The sequence below is a fragment of the Geotrypetes seraphini genome, chromosome 11 (genome assembly GCF_902459505.1).
Source record: "Geotrypetes seraphini chromosome 11, aGeoSer1.1, whole genome shotgun sequence".
Classification (NCBI taxonomy): Eukaryota; Metazoa; Chordata; class Amphibia; order Gymnophiona; family Dermophiidae; genus Geotrypetes; species Geotrypetes seraphini.
The window spans coordinates 33,697,689-33,715,272 of NC_047094.1; the positions used below are offsets into that span (position 1 = coordinate 33,697,689).

The 17,584-nt window shown below is 42.0% G+C and overlaps 1 pseudogene; it reads left to right on the forward strand.

Annotated features, from left to right (window-relative positions):
• The first annotated feature begins 357 nt into the window (after positions 1-357).
• Positions 358-17,067, forward strand: LOC117369395 (annotated as a pseudogene).
• The last annotated feature ends 517 nt before the right edge of the window (positions 17,068-17,584 follow it).

Here is a 17,584-nt window from a genome sequence, read left to right on the forward strand (position 1 = left end):
AAAGGGCATTTTCATTGCCCTGATAGTTAAAATATTGTACTGTTAGTGTGATGCCATGCTGTTAGCGCACACTAAAATTCAAATTAAACAGCTAATACAAGCTCATAAACAAACTTGATTATACAACCATCTAGGGCACCAACATTTATGCTTCCAATATAGCAACAGAAACTCTAAGCACTTGCATGTCTTCAAGCTTGCAGCTACACCAAAGTGATACTCGGCTAGTCAGCGGCAATATCTGAGGGAAATCCATGCCTTGCTGTTGGTCCCATTCCCCCTCCCCCAGTTGCCTAGAGTATTAATAGACTAAGCATCGGACCTGCGGTCATACAGTATGGCTTTCTCTCCTTGCACATGGCTGTTCCTTTAGCACTGGCATTGCTTGTTGCTGTTACAGTCCGGGCTGTGCTCTTCAGGTCCAGCCTCGCTGAGTTTATTTCAGAGTGGTTGGAGGCAGTGTCGCCCTTGAATTCCTGGAAACGAGTGGTGGAAGGGCTGGCTCTGCTTGACCCGAGAGTTTCACCGTACTCTGGAGATTTATTTCACGAAACATCACGTATCCTTAGTCTCGATCAACCAGCAAAATTGCTCGATCTTTTTCCTTCCTATTGACTGCACCATGGAATGACCTTCTCATTCAGAAACGATTATGTATTCCTTTTCAGGCTTTCCGTCAAATTTTTAAAACGACGATGTTTCAACGTTTTTTAGAATGTAATTCCTAATGATCTATCTTAAAATCAACATATCTTTGTAAACGTATTTTTTTTTTTTCTGTAAACCGAGTTCAGCCCTGTATCTTTAGGGATGATCTGGTATATCAATCTGAGATTTAGATTAGATTATCCTATACCTTTTTCATTTCCTTATTGATTATGCAGAGCTAGTATTTATGATAACGGATGCACTTATTGCTATTGCACTCTACCTAGCAGTCCAGGATTTTAACAAGGCCATGTTTAAAGAGCAGAAGCTCCATCTCGAGCTGAGCAAGTGGTGACGGGACAAAAGCGCACGAGACAATCGAGCGCCGACAATACGGAGCAGACAATCACATGCAGGACATCAGCATACCCTGGAGTTAAACTTAATTTTAAGGTGATCCAAGGGGGTGTGTGGGGGGAAACCCCCCCCCACTTAAGTTAGTGCTGTTCTCCCCCAACACCCGCACCCAATGGCAGTGCAAACAGTACTACCTTAACTGCGGGGGTTCCCTCCTCATATCCCCCATTCGGAGCACTTTAAAATTAAGTTTAAGTCCAGCGCGCTGATGGCCTGCGCGCGATTGTCTGCTCCGTATTGTCGGCGCTGGATTGTCCTGCGCGTTTTCGACTATGAACCGAGCAAGTACACTCTAGACACAACAGAAATCTTGTTGACGCCTTTGGAAATCCATCACAGATTTTACCTGTTAAATCCTTACACCATGCTGGCTCGTGCTGCAAAGTCAAACTGTGCCATCCACAATGCTATTATTGCAGTTTTGGTTTTTTTTTTGTTCAAAAAAGTTTTATTAGTTTTTGAAAATAAGGGTACGTCGTTCCTAATTGCAGTTTTAAAAAAAAATTTTGGCTACAGTTAAAGGCAATGGGGCTCATAATCGAAACAGAAATATGTTTCAAGTTTTATAAAAATTTGTATACCTCCTTATCAGTCTTCTAAGCGGTTTGTACATAATAAAATAGGGTAACATACATTAAAACATACAGGACCAACTGGAACGGTAGGATTAAGGTAAAGAATTACATTATAAAATAGGAAAGAGAGCCCTATAGGGGAAATACAAAAAGGAAGGGGGGGATCCCATCTGATAACCAAAGCAGAAATGAAAACCCGCCAAAATCGGCACTTGGACGACCTAAAAGACAGGTCGTTGCCGACTTTGGACGACGAGAACCCTAGGCCTAAAACGCACTTAAACCTATTTTTTGATTATGCCCTTCCAAGGGCTCCTTTTACTAAGCTGCGCTAGCGGTTTTAGCGCGCGCTTAGCGTGTGCTGCAATGCCGCGTGCGCTAGACGCTAATACCGCCATTGAACTGGCATTAGTTTTTGGTGCGTAGCGTGGGGTTAGCGTGTGCTAAAAATGCTAGCGCACCTTGGTAAAAGGAACCCCAAGTCTTCCTCAGTGCCATAACTCTGACATTCCAGTCCTTGTATCCAGTTATGCTGTTTGCACCAGCTCTTCTATATCTCCTACAGAACGAGTACTTCTCAGTGAAATTGAAAAGCTTTACACCTCCCAGTATAGTATAATGTACCTTGTATGTCTATGCTCTTTCCTCCTCTACTCCTGGGATGTTATTCCCTTGGTTTACAGTTTTATCCTCTCCATGCCTGACCTTTTGGTACTTTTTTGGCGGAGATGTTTGAGCACTTCAGCCTCTTTTTTTTGTCTGCATGTTTCAGATCGATGTTTTCTTCGACAGTCCAGGGCTGCCCAAATCCAGTCCTCGAGATCTACTGGCAGGCCAGGTTTTCAGGATATCCACAATGAATATGCATGAGAGAGAGATTTGCATACCAAGAAGGCAGTGCAGGCAAATCTCTCTCATGCATATTCATTGTGGATATCCTGAAAACCTGGCCTGCCAGTGGATCTAGAGGACCGGACTTGGGCAGTTCCTGTTCTACACGATCCCTCTGGCTGTGAACCTAAAGCAAGTCGGCTTTAGGTACTCTGTTTGCGGTGGGTGTTTATATATTTCAAGTTAGGAAAATGACCTAACTGTCTTGAATGCATATTCAACTTGTAACCCATTCTGAGCTCTTTGGGGACAATGGGATAGAAAGTGACTTACTTAAATAAGTAAAATAGGTCCCTGCTCTCTCTCCTAAATGTCTGCTGCCAGCCTGTCTTGTCTTCTCTTTTACTCAGTTACTTTGCAACTTGTAATAGAACAAAAATTAGAATGAAAAGCAAAGTGGACTATCTAAACTGAAATGACATGACCGAAACATTCATGATAATGAAGGGAATAGACTTAGTAGATAAAGACAGATTGTTCACCCTCTCCAAGGTAGAGAGAACGAAAGGGAACTCTCTAAAGTTATAAGAACATAATAATTGCCACTGTTGGGTCAGATCAGTGGTCCATCATGTCCAGCAGTCCGCTCACACGGCGGCCCTTGGTCAAAGACCAGCGCCCTAACTAAGACTAGCCCTACTGTCTTGAATCCCTGGAGGGTGTTTTCCCCTACGATAGACTCCGGAAGAGCGTTCCAGTTTTCTACCACTCTCTGGGTGAAGAAGAACTTCCTTATGTTCGTACGGAATCTATCCCCTTTCAATTTTAGAGAGTGCCTCTCGTTCTCCCTACCTTGGAGAGGGTGAACAACCTGTCCTTATCTACTAAATCTATTCCCCTCAGTACCTTGAATGTTTCGATCATGTCCCCTCTAATCTCCTCTGTTCGAGGGAGAAAAGGCCCAGTTTCTCTAATCTTTCATTGTACGGCAACTCCTCCAGCCCCTTAACCATCTTAGTTGCTCTTCTCTGGACTCTTTCAAGTAGTACTGCGATCAGTGCTGGACGCAGTACTCCAGGTGAGGGCGCACCATGGCCCGGTACAGTGGCATGATAACCTTCTCCGATCTGTTCGTGATCCCCTTCTTTATCATTCCAAGCATTCTGTTCGCCCTTTTTGCCGCCGCTGCACATTGCGTGGCCAGCTTCATCGACTTGTCGATCATAACTCCCAAGATAGAGTCCGTAGAAACGTAAGGAAGTTCTTCTTCACCCAGAGAGTGGTAGAAAACTGGAACGCTCTTCCGGAGGCTGTTATAGGGGAAAACACCCTCCAGGGATTCAAGGCAAAGTTAGACAAGTTCCTGCTGAACCAGAACGTACGCAGGTAAGGCTAGTCTCAGTTAAGGCACTGGTCTTTGACCTAAGGGCCGCCGCGTGAGTGGACTGCTGGGCACAATGGACCACTGGTCTGACCCAGCAGCGTCAATTCTTATGGCTACTATTTGACCTAGTCTGAAAGACATGCATCCAGACATATTCTGTCATTTCCCAGAGAAACATTATGCAAAAGTAGAGAAAAGCATTCCAGACTGATACTACAATGCTAAAAAAAAAAGTCTACTAATATTCTGTTACAGACTGCCAAAACATTTTCAACATGCGAGGAATATAAATATTGTATATGACTCTCTGCAGCGACGCATACAAAATGCTGCCTACAAATCTCACAAAACTGAAACGGGAAGAAAAAGCGCCTGCTTTAACACAAAGAAGCCTTATCACAGCAGTGCTCCTACTTTAGTCAATAATTTCTACTCTTTCAGACCGAAAGGTTGCGGACAGCAAACATAGCTTGAGCTGTATAGGGTGTACTGAAAAGAACTCTCTCCCCCTTGGGATGGCAACAGTGACCCACAGTGGTCATGTTAACCTTGACTAACACACTGCTGGCTGCTAAGGCTCGGATTCTGTATGTGGAGCTTAAATCAGACGGTGGCTAGAAAGATGGCACCGCTCACCTGTCGACCATGCTTAGGTTGCCATTAACAGAATCGTGGCTACTGGCGCCTAAGAAAAAAAAACGGAGGCGCTGGTAATGTAGGCCAGGGTTTTAAAGGCCTACATTACCGGCATCTACGTTTTTAAAGTATCGGACCTGGTGGCGCCTAAGGTCATCGCTGTAGGTGCGATTCCGGCATCTACCCGGCATGCACCTAGCCGCACCTGGTTGGGTTTTTTTTTCAAATGAGTTATTAATTGGTTTTAAATGATGTGGTCAATTACTACGCTGATTAAAGCCAATTAAAGCAATTAAGTTAGGCACCGGTAGGCATGATCAAAGTGTCTAACAGTGCCTAATTTACAGCGCCATTTAGAGAATGTGGCCCTATGGCAGTGGTCTCAAACTTGCAACCCGGGGTCAAAATGCGGCCCGCCAGGTACTATTTTGCAGCCCATGGTCTGTACTAGTGCAGCATCCTCCGGCTTCCCCCCTGGCCTCCCGCTCTTACCTTCATATAATTACCGCTGCCTGCAGAGAGGATTGCCAATGCTCTAGCGATTCTTGCAGGCTGCCGTCGTCTTCAGCAGCACGTTCCCTCTGCCACGATCCTACTCCTGACGTCAGAGGAGGGGTGGGACCGAAGCAGAGGGGACGTGCTGCGGAGGTCAATGGCAGCCTGCAAGGAATGCTACAACACCGGTGATCCTCTCTGCAGGTTGCGGTAATTAGCTGAAACTAAGACCGGGAGGTCGGGAGGGGGGGGGGAAGCTGGAGGATACTGCAAAGAAGATCCTTTGGGGGGGGAGGTGGGAGGAAGATTTATAAACTATAAAGAGTTTTACCTCATGCAAAATTGTCATTTCTTTAATAAGACATTAACTATTTTTTCTGCGGCCCTCCAAGTACCTACAAATCCAAAACGTGGCCCTGCAAAGGGGTTTGAGTTTCAGAACCTGGCCCTAAGGCTTCCCTTTTCAATAACAGACAATAGATAATGTCAAACTCTGCTCAAACGCCAAGAAGTCCATAAAGGAGCAGAGAACGCTAAGTCTTGAAGCGAACCACACTTTAATAGCAACGAAATACATAAACCATACGAATCATGAATTAGAAATATGATAGCAGATAAAGGCCATATGGCCCATCCGGTCTGCCCATCTGCAGTAACCATGATCTCTTCCTCTCTCTAAGAGATCCCACCTGCCTATCCCACGCTTTCTTGAATTAAGACACAGTCTCTGTCTCCACCACTTCCTCCAGGAGACTGTTTCACGCATTTACCACCCGGTATTTTCTTAGATTATTCCTGAGCCTGTCACTTCCTAACTTCATCTTATGCCCTCTCATTCCAGAGCTTCCTGTGAAATGAAGGAGACTCGACTCATGCGCATTTTCGCTGTAAATACTGCTGAGTGATTTTATTACTCAGCAGTATTCACAGTGTTTGCTAAAGTATCATTATCCAATATTGTTTTTCATCTGGTATTCCACATAAACACTCCTGAGGCAGGCTTTTTTAGCTGAAACACGGCCTGTGCCAAGTCATATGAGTTATATGATCAAGTTAGCCATCTTGCTCCCCTCCAATCTGTCCAGAATTGGGCTGCATAACTCATATTCCTGGAGAGCAGCTTTACTCACATTACCCCTCTCCTAAAGTCACTTCATTGGCTTCCCATCTGCTTCTGAATACAATTCATGCTCCTCTTACCGACCTACAAATACACTCACTCAGCTGCCCCTTACTCTCTCTCTTCACTTATCTCCCCCTATGATCCCCCTCCTCCCCCATGAACTCTATTTAGCTGGTAAGTCCTTCCTACCTGTACCCTTCTCTTCAACTTCCCATCTGCTTTGATGTATCGTATGCTTGGAACAAGCTGCCCAAATCCCTACGGCGGGCTCCATCTCTGGCAGTGTTCAAGGCCCGGTTAAAAGCCCACCTCTTTGACAGTGCTTTCGACTCCTAACTCCTCTCACCGTGGGTTCTGCATCCCCAACCCTATGGGTCAGGTCTGTCTGTCCAAGTTAGACCTTAAGGTCTTCCGAGCAGGAACAGTCTATAAATATCAAAATGTGCAGTGCTGCGTACACTTTTCAGCACTATATAAATGATAATCAGTAGTAGTAACTCACGATTACCGGTAGTATGGTTTATGCATTTGGTTGCTCTTAAAGTGTGGTTTGCTTGAAGACCAGCAATTCTCTGCTCCTTTTTGGACTTCTTCCCTTTTCAATAAACAGTAGGGAACAAGGAATTGTTTTATTGAAAATCTTGCAACAAGACAAACACAAATCAACAAGCACCAGATATAAAAGTCTCATACAATAAACGTACAGTCAAGGAAGCCAATCAACTGGAACAAATGGCAAATAGACAATGACTAATACCAGCATTTTGTGCTCCATTGTGAGAGGGCAATTTGTGACTCTATTGTGACAATACCATTATGGTCACACAAAATATCGTTCTGACAAAAGGGCACCTGGCATAATAAAGAACAACTGCAAAGATTAGATGCAACTTGTCAATACACAAATCACTGATTCACCAATATGCCCCATACACCAAGCTGAATAAATCAAGGTGGCAAAATAAGGAACACGCAATCTACCCGACACAAGGACATACACTCTCCTATTGAAAGGGAAGTCAATAGCTAAGCAGACTGGATGAGCAATATCTGCCTTCAAATTCTACAAAACATGCACTCCAAAAGTTTCAAAACATTGGTTTTCAACCCAGCTAGTTAGATTTTCAAGATGTCCACAACAAATATGCATGAGACAGGGCATGAAAATCTCTATTTTCTAATACCATTTTTATGCAAGTAGATGCATATTTACCTGTATATTTACCTGCATGAAAGCACCCTTTGAATTTCAAAATTGTCCCCTTTATCCAACGTGAATGCAAGTTATAGTACTGTATGACTCTATGTGTATTTTTATCTATGCTGAAAAGAGATGGGGCTGGCAGGAGCAGTAAAGGATGCATAGGGATTTCACTTTGAAATGTTAAAATGTTTATTTTATTTTTATTTTTCCTCTAACTCTACTTTTCACTTCTCAGGTACTTTAGTTAGATTGTGAGCCTTCGGGACAGTAAGGGAATTTTTCAAGTACCTTTCTTATTTCTAATCTTAATGTATATTTTCTGTAAACCGCTTAGAACCTAACGGATGTAGCGGTATATAAGAAATAAATTACATTACATTACATTAAAGGATGCATAGGGATTTCACTTTGAAATCCTTTTGAGCATTTTAGCTTGTATCTGCATTCACTGAGGTGAACTGTGGATCTGCGAGCCTCATGTTCAGTTTAAAAAATGCCCCTTTAGGATGGAGTGAGTAGTATTCCAGTCCAGATTGAGTGAGGTGGAGAGGGAACCCAGTGAGAGCAACTACTTCAGGGTTCCTGACCCCTTTAAAACTTGTTCGCAGCTGTGGAACATTGAAGGAGTGAGCAATGTTCCAGCCCAGATCGAGTGAAGTGGAGAGGCACAACCCAGGGAGATCAGCTGTGGTGTCTGATGCCACTTCTGGGTTCCTGACCCCTTTAAAACTTGTCAGCAGCTGCAGAACATCAAAGGAGTGAGCAGTGTTCCAGACCTGATCAAATGAAGCTGAGAGGGGAGAAGGCAGAAACCAGTGAGATTAGCTGTGGCATCTAATGCCACTTCCGGGTTCTTGACCCCTTTAAAACTTGTCAGCAGCCACAGAACACAGCCCGCAGATGTATGCCCTTGTGCACATGCCTGAAGGGGTATGACCAAAGGGGAACACCCCTTTGGAGCCAACAGATGAGCCTAAAAAGAGAAAGTAGGACTATTGTGTTTGAAGACAAGATTTCACAGTTTTTCAGATACTGTTCTCTTTTTTTTTTTTTTTTTTCTCATTCCCTCTTTGCATTATTTGATAATATGGGCAAGAGGAAAGGGTTAACTAAAGGACCAAACATTTCTGGGACATTTAAAATTCAAGGTCCTATGGGTAGTTTTACTGTTCTACAGGGGAAAATAGCAGGGACAAGTATTATAAATTCAGAGGCTCCTTTTCTGAGCTCAGATTATCATTTGCCTCCCATAATTTCTAACTCACTTTTGGACTCTTCTTCCTTGACTTTTAGTCCTATGATAGAAGAAGCTAGAGTCAATGATGATATATAGATCATTTGGAAGACTCAGAGAGAGAAAGAGATAATGGTTACTGCGAATAGGCAGACTAGATAGGCCATTTGACCATTATCTGCCATGATGTTTTTATGTTTCTATATCCCCATTGAGAGAATAGGCCCTGGATGTCCTAAATCCAGATTCTAATGAGGGAACTCATGTTGTGTCTACATTGGTTCCTAAATTATGTTTGAAACAAGTTTCATTTGGAGGATGTGTGAGATGCCAGTCCGGTACATCTGTTATCCCTAAGGATGTTTCAAATACAGAATTATGGAAAGTTATATCAAGAATAGGAGGAACTTTAATCATCATAGCTATGTTCTTTCTCTAGAGAGGCTGACTCCAAGGTTGCTGGTTTGGAAACTGAAATGAACTCAATTAAAGAGAAATTACAGGATCAAGCTGAGAAAATCCAGGCTTTGAAAGAAACCAATGTCTCCTCAGTGAGAGGGAATTTTTTTATTAGAAAATAGATTCGAAAAAGTGGAAAACCAGATGCGAGCCTATAATTTATGTTTTTGAATTTTCCTTATAATTCTATGATTTCCGCTAAAGAAATATTGAAACAATATTTGGTAGAAATTCTCTCTATGGAGCACTCATCCCTACCAAATATTGAGGAAGTGATAAAGATGGATTTAACCATTTTGTTGATTGCTGTTGACATTATGCTTAGAAATTCAATTTTGGGCCAAGTCCAGCTTTCAGCATTGAATTTCTAGGTTTTACGGAGCCAGCTAACACATAGCCAGTTAATACAATATTCAGCATTTAACTGGCTATGGAGCACCACATAAAGATAGAACTGACTTATATATGGTCCTATTTATGTAGTTACCTTGGCTGGTTAAGTGCTGAATATTGCCATTTAACTGGTCAAGTGCCAACTCTGCCCCAAGAACCCAGCCAAAATAGCCAGTTTTGACATAGGCGCTAAACAGACATTTTCAGCAACACTAACCAGTCTAACACTGGCCCTGAGCAGAAGACCACTCCAACACTCTCCCACTTGATCCATCAGCAGTTGACTCATTGGGTCTTCTCTCCTCTCAGACATTGTCAGCATTGGCTCCAAAAGGCTCCATATCATCCACAGGATGACCCTGTAGTTCTGCCAGGCAATGTGGGATGTTAATGGCTGGCAGGGACAACATGGTGTCAAGTCCCAATTAGGAGATCAATGCTCCTTCATTACTCTCCAAAGCAGGACCCTCTTGATTCAGCATTTCTGGAGTAGTTCTGACAGTGAAGTGGTCGAGGGTTAGCTGATTCGGAGACGAGGTCCAGACTGGAGAAAACACGGTCTTCATGACCCCTTTCCTCTTAGTATGAGGCATCTGGAGAAGAAAATGGCTCAAGGTAAACCTCCGGCTTCCACCTCACACCTCACACCCAACAAACACTGCCAGCAGTCATGCTATCACCTTGGTCTCTCGCTCTCTGAGCACATCTAATCGGTTCCCCTCACACTTTTTTTTTTTCAATTGTAGCTCAGGCACATTACATTCAAGTACTGTATTTTCCCTTTCCCTGGAGTGCTCACAATCTAAGTTTATACCCGAGGCAAAGGAGGGTTAAGTGATTTGCCCAAGGTCACAAGGTGCTGCAGTTGGATTTGAACTGGGTTTCCCAGGTTCTCAGCCCATTGCTCTAACCATTAGGCCCCCCCCCCCTCGCCCAACCCTCACAAAACATGCGGGATGTATAAAAAAAATGAACTTCTAACAATGTATAAAGATCAATTCCATACTATATTTTTCTCAAATAATCCCACATGTGAGTGCAGGTCTTAAGAAGAATATCAGCAGTTCAGTTATGCAAGCAGACACAATTCAATATCCTACATTTAAAAGGCTCACATATGAAAAGAAGGGATTTATGTGATCTTGGACAGTCCTCAACTTTGAATAAATGTTGTGGTGTGTCAATAAAATGAGTCACAAACTAGCAGATAATATAGGTTTCTCCAGAAAGAACTAGAACTACATGGTTTTCATTTTTATTTTATTTTTTTTTAAAGAACTGTGTGCCACAAATAAAATGCATATATTTCACTTACAGTACTTTGACAACATTTCTTTTCCTGTTTCTCACCTTTAGTATATTGTCAAATTATACCAACGTTACTCTCAACCTGCACATAGCCACTATAAGAGCGAACACTGATTCCTGCACTGCCAGAGGCACCGTGTGACGTGAAAAGATCCAAACGCTGTCATCTTTATTCTATCCTTTTGTGCTAATATTATCCTTCGAAAATGCAGGAAGGATTATTTTTCTTCTTGATTCAATTAACTAGAGCATAGACTCTCACAAACAAGCTCCTTGCATTGCTCTCGATTAAATTTCCCAAGCTTTTGTTTGAACACTCTCGTTCAGTAAGACCTAGTTAATGCGCTAATACTTCTCTGATGGTGTTATAATACGCCTTCCTGTGATAAAGCACTGTTTCTCTCTTTCTGTCTACCGATAGCTCCAGGCATGGAGGAGATGGAGGAGGTATGGAAATCAGTCCACTCTGCTGGGATGCGTGATGGAACTGGTCGATCAGCAGAAGCCTTGTACAGATTTGATTGGGATTTTACTTTCATGATACAGAGATATGCTGCCCTGTTGGCTGTCTCAATCTGTTTCATAGCTGTAGAGGCATCAATTTGTGACCACCCTGAAAAGTCTTCGCTTTGGCTGTGGAAGGAGGGATTTTCAGTGCGGTCACTAAGCAAGGAGGGCTGGGATGTTTAGCTTATTTGTGGAAAGAGCCAGCCCATGTGGGCAGGGCCAGAAAGTAATAAAAGGGTCTGTGCTTGTGAGCACATGGTCTTTGGTTGCCCACACATGCAGAGACCCTAGCCCAGAGGCAGTGGCATAGGAAGGGGGGTGTGGGAGAGCAGACCGTCCCAGGCACCATTTTGATGGGGGTCACTGGCATCTCTCCACCCCCCCAGCCCCTACCGCATTTGCACCCTCCCTTCCCCCCAGCCTGTCTCCCCTCTGAAATCACTTTCCGGTTGTGGGGCCAGGAAGTGACATCAGAGGAAAAGCTAATTACGGCATGAATCTGCTCCTGCCGGTGAAGATTTAAAGAGGTACAGGGCGAAGGGAGGGGGTGAGTGTGGCATGGGGGGAGGAGGCACAGAAGGAGCAGGGAGACAGATAGGAGAGCACAGAATGGTGCCACCACCCAGGGCATTTCCAACTCTCACTACGCACCATCCTGAGCAGGGCCGAATTAATGAATAGGCCTAGTAAGCACGTGCCTAGGGCCCAAAATAGTCAGGGGGGGGGCCGATGAAGGATGACTTACCAAAATGCCAATTTTTTTTTCTGACGGCAATGGCCCCCCCCCCCCACCCCGACAACAATGACAACACTGGTCGCCCACCCAGCATCAATGGATGGCAACGCAACCTTCCCCCAGCATCAAAGGCAACGTGGCCAACGCAGCTCCAAGAAGGTCCGGCGATGAATGCGGCTGCCGGTCCACCCCCGTCCTACGTCACTTACTTCTTCTGGAAAACGCAGTCATCACGGGATCTTCATGGAGCTTAGCCGGCCGCGTTGCTATCTGTCGATGCCGGGGGGGGGGGGAGGGGGGCGGTGTTGTCATCGTTGTTGGCAGGGCCAGAGGGGCACAGTGTACTTGTGTGCCTAGGGGCCATTGAAGAATTAATCCTGCTCTGATCCTGAGGGAGAAGTCCTGGAAACAAAGACAGGAGAAATGTGCTGTGAAATGTCTGAAGCCCCTGCCACACAGCAGTGGGTGCCTGTAGAGTGTTCCCAGCTTGGGAACAAGAAGGAGTGAACATAAGAACATAAGCATTACCTCTGCCGGGTCAGACCAGGGGTCCATCGTGCCCAGCAGTCAGCTCCCGTGGCAGCCCTCCAGGTCCGTGATCCTTTACCTAAATCTTTTATTCCCTAATCATTTAATATCCTGTATAGTAACCCTCTATCTATACCCTTCAATCCCCTTCTCCTTCAGGAAATCATCCAATCCCTTTTTGAAACCCAATATCGTCCTATCACCTCTTCTGGAAGCGCATTCCAGGTGTCCACCACCCTCTGAGTGAAGAAGGACTTCCTAGCATTTGTTCTAAATCTGTCTCCTTTCAATTTTTCTGAATGCTCTCTTGTTTTTGTTGTCCCCGCTAGTCTGAAGAATCTGTCCCTCTCCACCTTCTCTATGCCTTTCATGATCTTATAAGTCTCTATCATGTCCCCTCTAAGTCTCCGCTTTTCCAGAGAAAAGAGCCCCAGCTTCTCTAGCCTTTCAGTATATGAAAGGTTTTCCATGCCTTTTATCATCCTTGTTGCTCTTCTCTGGACCCTCTCGAGTATCGCCATATCCTTCTTAAGGTACGGCGACCAGTACTGGACGCAGTACTCCTGATGCGGGCGCACCATCGCCCGATACAGTGGCAGGATAACTTCCTTCATTCTGGCCGTGATACCTTTTTTGATAATGCCCAACATTTTGTTCGCCTTCTTTGAGGCCGCTGCGCATTGTGCCTCCGGCTTCATTGTTATATTCATCAATACCCCCAAGTCCTTTTCTAGGTTGCCTTCCCCCAGTACCATCCCTCCCATCGTATAGCTATACATCGGGTTCCCTTTCGCTATGTGCTGGGGAAAAAGACACATCAAGGAAAGCTGAGCTTTATTGTATTTTTGGAATATTTTTAAATAAAGTCCATTTCAGGAACATCGTCACTCCACAGTGGGGTTTTTGTTTTGTTTTCCTTGGATTCTTTTCTCTATGTATTCCTTGGGGTCAATTCTTTTTGGTTTCATCACTATTCTATAAACGGCATTCTGAGTCGGTTGCCGTTTATAGAATAGAATTTTACCTGTGCCAAGCACACCTCAGTCATACCAAGCCTATTCCCTGCCCCTAACCACACTTACTTTTTGGGTAGGTGCCAATAGGCACCTCAGTTTAGGTGTTGGTAGGTGCTGCACAGAGTTCCTCGTGGAACTCTTAATTAATCTATTTTTTTAATTAGCTTTTAATTGCATGGTCAATTACCATGCCAATTAAGCAATTTTTTGTTCCACACTGTTTACAGAATCAGGGCCTTTACTTTTTCACATACTATAAGAATTTTACTATCAAGTTTCAAGTTTATTTAAAAATTTTATATACCACCCAATCGGCATTCTAGGCGGTGAACATTACTTTAAAAACATATATGGAATAACTCTACATCCTTTAAAACAATAATCATTATTAAAAACATTTAAAAACAATACAAAAACACACAGAAACAAAAAAAGGGAAGAAGGGTAGAACTACAATTTATCAAGTAAGAAAGAGAACAAAACGGAGGGTGCCTAAAAGTAGAATAGCCCTAAAAAGGGCATTTAGGTCTCGAAAGAATCAAGAAAAAGAAATGTTTTTAATTTCGTTTTAAAATGATGAAGAGTTGATTCTTCCCGTAAGTGGACCGGAATATTATTCCAAAGAAATGGAGCGCTGACAGAGAAAATGGTAGACCTCATTGTGTTGATAAACTTCAGAGATGGAACAGATAAAAGATTTTTAGAAGAGGATCTTAGAGTCTTAGAAGAACTATAGGCAGTAAAGAAAAACAATTAGTTACTCTAAGCAAGTAATTGTAATCCGTAATCAATTACTTCCCTAAATTGGCAATTTGATTACTGTAACTAATTGCTTTAAGCTCAGAAGTAACTCATAAGTGTAATTAATTAAATAACTTGTACAGTGCCATGCCTGTATAACCATTACACAGTTTTTCTGCAGTTTCTGATGTTTATGATCATTTTTTATTGAATCTTTCTGCAGTGGTCTGCCAAGATACATCTTGATTCAACCTGATTATTACACAGTAAATAGACAAAAATGCATTTCACAAAACATTTTTCTTCACCGTCTCCCACACATGTAATAAGGTGCCACAATTTGGCCATAAAATGAGTTATTGCTAAAAAAAAAAAAAATAAATAAATAATCATGAGACGGAGGACTGTGCAGCTTATTGCCTTCCGACAGTTTCTAATACCAAAATGAGCCTGTGTCTGAGGGGTTTGATATAAAATGGACTTAATAAATCAGAAAATTTTAGATGGATGCAACTGAAGCATGCCATTCAGGCGGGGTTCCCTGATTGGAAAAACCTTAATAATCATTATAGTATGGAGTTTCTTTGTTTTCAGACAGACTTCTTGGGTCACCAGGCCGCCCAGTGGCATAAATTATTAAATGGATTTACTAAGAAGAAATTAAAAACTGGTTTAAGAGATATTTGGAGCATTGAGATTAAGCATGAAATTACTGCATCTCAATGGCCACGAATTTGGTCTTGGAGGATGAAATGTACGGTGTCAGCATCTATGAGACAAACTTGGTTTTTTCTGTTGCATAGAGCGTTATGGACCCCTGTTAGGTTGCAAAGAACAGATAGTTCTTTGTCTAATAGATGCTGGCATTGTCATTTAGAAGCAGGAACTTTAGATCATTTATTGTTTCATTGCCCATATATTATGAATTTTTGGAAATCAATTTGGGACCAAATTAATAATTTATTAGAGAACCAAGTGGCATTATCCTATGATACTGTGATATTTGGTATGGATATGAGAGCAAAAAGTCAGATTTCTGCGAATAACAATAAATTATTACTAATAATGACAGGGGTTGCCATTCAACAAATCACATATAATTGGACTGGAGGAGATTAAATTATAACTTTTGGTGGAATTCTTTATGCCATATCTATAAAATGGAAAGATTTACTGCGTTACAAAAGGGATATTTTAAGAGATTTCAGGATGTATGGAAACCATTAACAAAATATTGTCAGGATTAAGTAAAATTATTTCCCTTATGTTTATTAGTTTATGAGGTAGGGAGGGGGGTATTTTATTATTAATGTAATGTAATGTAATGTAATTTATTTCTTATATACCGCTACATCCGTTAGGTTCTAAGCGGTTTACAGAAAATATACATTAAGATTAGAAATAAGAAAGGTACTTGAAAAATTCCCTTACTGTCCCGAAGGCTCACAATCTAACTAAAGTACCTGGAGGGTAATAGAGAAGTGAAAAGTAGAGTTAGAGGAAAAATAAAAATAAAATAAACATTTTAACAAGACAGCATTGATCTAAATACTTTGGAAGGTAGAAGAGAGGAGAGAAAGGAATAGAAGCAGAAGGGGGAGCCATTGAACAGTAGAATTCTGGAGAAATTTAAATGATAGAAATAGAACAAAACAAAGACAAAAGGCAAAACAATAGATAAGATTAAAGATAAATCATAAGCTGGAAAGAAAAATAAAATAAAACTTTGTCTTCAATCCACGGTTTCAGCGTCAGTGATGAAGTGGAGCAAGTAAGTTTAGGAGGAGCGATTGACGTTTCCAGAAAGGGCTTCTTCAGGGAAGAGACTTGGCAGACAGTCCCAGGATGCCTATGTCTCCTCCCCTGCGATGTTCTCCCATCCATGCATTCCCTCCCAGACACACTGCCCGTGCCCCAGCCGCTCCAAGGAGGCTGCCCCAGATGAGGCCCACGGTGAATGCAGGATTCTCTCCTCTGCGGGAAAGCCGCCCGGAGTCGACAGTCGATCTTCTTACATATATCATACAATAATGGAGTATATGGTTGGGGGGGATGGGCGAGGGATAGGGATAAGAATATATGTAATATACCAATGATTGTTTATAAGTGATGTATTTATTGTTACTGTGAATGAAAATATTAACACTTTAATGTAATTTGTGAAAATGAATAAAGAATTATAAAAAAAAAAAAAAAGAAACGCCCAAAGTCAATGTCTTGGACTGCATTTACAACTTCAGGGATTCAAATGATTATGTTTTCCCATAAACATGAAATGTGAAAAAAAAAAACCACAACCTTGGAGTTGTGTGCCGAGGTCACTACCGGTTTCAGTGCAGGCGTCGAAACCATTGGTGCAGACCGCAACAACCCAGAAAACTAAAAGTTTCTCATGTGTGTTTAGCACTGGACACTTTTCGTCAGGCCCAGGGCAGCATTAGAAGGGTTGGCTAAGAGGGGTCTAGCAAGACCTCTTCTCTATCTCGATCCTGACTAACCTTTTAGAACAGCAAATAATATAATCCAAAATGTATTGTAAATTATATTTAGTAGAAGGGCTTCATTCATACCACATGGAAAGAAATACGGACATAACACAATCTTGTGTGAAAAAAATAATAAATACAAAAAACGAAACATCTTTAGATAAGTGATGTTTTTCTATATCTGACACTAGTGCTTCTGATTCCACGCCGTTAGAACCTGTTGAAATTTTGAATCTGAGTTGTTGCTTTCTCCTATATTTTAGATATATTGGGCTCTCATTCACCATTTTTGATATTTGAAGATCAACGGAAAACTAAGAATATAAGCTCTGTTGCACATGAATGAAAATATTGCACATGAATGAATGAAAGTAAAGTATATATAATTGTACGGAGTTTTTTTTACAAACCAGTGATGATGCAAGTGGCTTAGGGTACTTGTGTAGTCCTGGCTGCTTGCAATGGAGGTTTGTTTTTCTCCGTTTTTTTGTATTTATTATTTTTTCACGCAAGATTGTGTTATGTCCGTATTTCTTTCCATGTGGTATGAATGAAGCCCTTCTACTAAATACAATTTACAATACGTTTTGGATTATATTATTTGCTATTACAGTGGTGCCTCACACAACGAACTTAATTCGTTCCAGGAGCAAGTTTGTTATGCGAAAAGTTCGTTATGTGAAACGCGTTTTCCCATAACAATACATGTTTAAAAAAATAATTCGTTCTGTAGCATATAATATGCTAAGATGACATAAAAAAAGATAAATTTTTTGTTATTATTTTTATTTAGATACATCTAAAAACATAATTTTTTTTTAAACAAACACACATTCACTCCTTCTAATTATTTCCCGTTTCAT